Genomic DNA, 2660 nt, shown 5'->3' with positions numbered 1-2660 from the left:
TTTGTAGTGTGCCAGTTAATGTTCTTAGAATAGCCGGAAGGATCGATGCGAAAGAAAACCCCAGAATAACAAAGGATCAGACAAAAACTAAACAAAATGAAATCAACACTGACATGCCAATTATAAACATTATAAAAACAATAGCACTGGAATTCATACAGGAACTAAACAACCCATCCAGAACTGACGACTGCTTCAAAATTCTAATGGAAATTTTATATAACAATCGGTGTGTTGTTCTTGGGTGTTTCATTTGTGGATTTTCATTCATTCTGTTTTGTGATTGTGCTGGTGACTGCAGCTGCGTATGTTGTTTTTTGTGTCTGTGGTGTTGGAAGTAGCGTCTTTCTTGTTGTTTGTGTTGGTTGGGGTTGCTTTTGTGTACTTGGGTTTTTGATTTCGTAAATTTTGGTTTTAATAGTTTTGTACTTTTCGCAGCCCTTGTAGTTGGCTGTGCGGTTTTCTCCACAGTTACAACATTTAGGTTCGGGTTTTTGTTTGGTGCATTGTGTTATGTGGTGGTTTTCCCCACAGCCAACGCATCTTGGGGTGGCTTGGCATGCAGCTGCTACATGTCCAAACCGCTGGCAGTGGTAGCATTGAGTCACAACTATTGCTGGTGCTTTTGTTGGTTCCACAGTGTATTTTTGGTACCACATAATGATACCATTGTTTATGTATTGTGTGATGTCTTGTGTGTTATCTACGTGTATTTTGACTAAGTTGGTTGGTTTTTTTGTGATGTTTGAAATTATACGTTCGACTTTATTTACTTTAATTTGTTGTGTTTGTAATGTGTCTTGTATGTCTTCTGTGCTAATGGAATAGTGCACTCCCCTGATCACGAATGACCTGGGTTGTGCACTTGCTCCCGGAAGTTGTATTGTAATTGCATTCGTGTTGAATGCATTTTCTGGCCATGACTGTAATAATTTGTTCAGGTCAGCGGGTTCTTGTCCTCGAACGAGAACACCGCCCCTGGGTAGACGTTTTATGTTTGTGATCTGTGCTTTCGGTTTGCACCGATGAATTTCTTTAGCTAATTGTGGTTGGTTGTAATGTCCAGGGATTCCCTGAATGATTATAGCATATGAAGGTTTTTGATTGTCTGTGTTGTGTTGTTGTTCTATTCTTGTTCCGCCTTGTACTAGTTTTTCACTTTGTTTTTGTTTTTTAGATTTTACTAGGGTAAAACCCTCTTCATCAGTATTTGGTGTTTGTGTTTTGTTCAATGTCGTGTTCAGTGTTTGTTCAGCATCCAAGGTGTGAGGTGTTTTACTTACATGATTAAACTGTACGTTACCGCCGTTGATAGTGTCAGCCTCGGCCTCACTATCTTCGGTTTCTTTATTTACCGTTGGTGATTTTGAAATTTTACGTTTCTTTTTTGCTCTACTTTTGGATAATTCTTCTTTAGCAAAGTTAATTAATCCTTTTAAGCTATCATTACAATTATTTCGATCAGGTACACCCACGTCAGACTTACATAGATTATCTTGCATAGCCGTTAGTTTCATTTCAGTGGTTGTTTCTTCAGTATGTATGTTCCGATCTTCGAAGTAGGCCTTGTCCGTTTTCCGTGTCGTTTTGCCGGTGTTCATGGTCGGTCGGTCAAAAGAGGTCTCCCTCAGCGTAGTCTTCAGAATCGCTACGGTGATGCTGTTTCACTGATTTAATGGTTGATCTTCTTTTTATTGTGAAATTTGGGGAACGAGCCTGGAGAGATGCTAAAGTTTTTCAAATAAAAACCGTTAGGTACTTTTCAGGAATTGTTTTTAGCTGTTCACTCTTCGCCTTAAACAAACCGAATCTGGTGTCACAACTGGAATTGTTTGTTTGTTTGTTTTGAATTTCGCGCAAAGCTACACGAGGGCTATCTGCGTTAGCCGTCCCTAATTTAGCAGTGTAAGACTAGAGGGAAGGCAGCTAGTCATCACCACCCACCGCCAACTCTTGGGATACTCTTTTACTAACGAATAGTGGGATTGACCGTCACATTATAACGCCCCAACTGGAATTACTTTGGTGAAAATAAAACACTGAGTAAACTATAACTTCCGAGATAACGTCACGAGGTGGTATCAGAGATTCATTGGAGTTAATGAAACATTTAAATGAAAGCCGAAAAAATTCAAAAAATTAAGAAGAAAGAAACAGAAAATTAAAAAAAAAGACTGAGAAAAACATTTATAGAAAACTGAAAGATGATCAAGGAGTTTTAAAAAAGATGTAATATTCAAAAATAAATCTGATTGAAGACAAGATCAATGAAGCTATTGAGGATGCACCTAGGGATTAGAATAAGAATAAAGAGGTTGTTATGATACAATTAGAATGTACAAAAAGCTAAGAATGAAGTAAAAAAAAACAGACAAAGAAAAGAACATCAATGACAGAATAAAACAGGTGGAAAATGAATTAACTAAATGCAAAAATTAAATTGGTCACACGTCTTTGTGCACTGACACAAAAATTCCAACCTAACTCACCATTTACTATATAATATTGTTGCGTCAGCGAGTCACATGACTACTATGACGCAACGTTTCTAGAACTATCATGTACTTTGGCGAATGTTCAAGTTCTTACTAGATATAGGGTAGGCGGATATATATAAGAGGGGACAACGTGACGCGGTAAGAGATGTAGACAGTGAGTAA

The 2660-nt window shown here is 37.8% G+C and overlaps 1 protein-coding gene across 1 annotated transcript in view; it reads right to left on the bottom strand.

Moving 5' to 3' along the window:
• The window catches only part of LOC111089684 (NADPH oxidase 4-like), a 38988-nt gene extending 37361 nt beyond the window's left edge, over positions 1 to 1627 (bottom strand). Inside the window, exon 1 of the mRNA XM_022402616.1 lies at positions 1487 to 1627. The gene's annotated coding sequence lies outside the window, so the exon portion shown is untranslated. The remainder of the gene's footprint in view (positions 1 to 1486) is intronic.
• Between the last annotated feature and the right edge of the window lie 1033 nt (positions 1628 to 2660).

Source organism: Limulus polyphemus, unplaced genomic scaffold (assembly GCF_000517525.1).
Source record: "Limulus polyphemus unplaced genomic scaffold, Limulus_polyphemus-2.1.2 Scaffold7027, whole genome shotgun sequence".
In the NCBI taxonomy this organism is placed as follows: Eukaryota; Metazoa; Arthropoda; class Merostomata; order Xiphosura; family Limulidae; genus Limulus; species Limulus polyphemus.
Note: the sequence above shows the minus strand (reverse complement) of the source record. Positions and strands in the feature narration are given on the sequence as shown.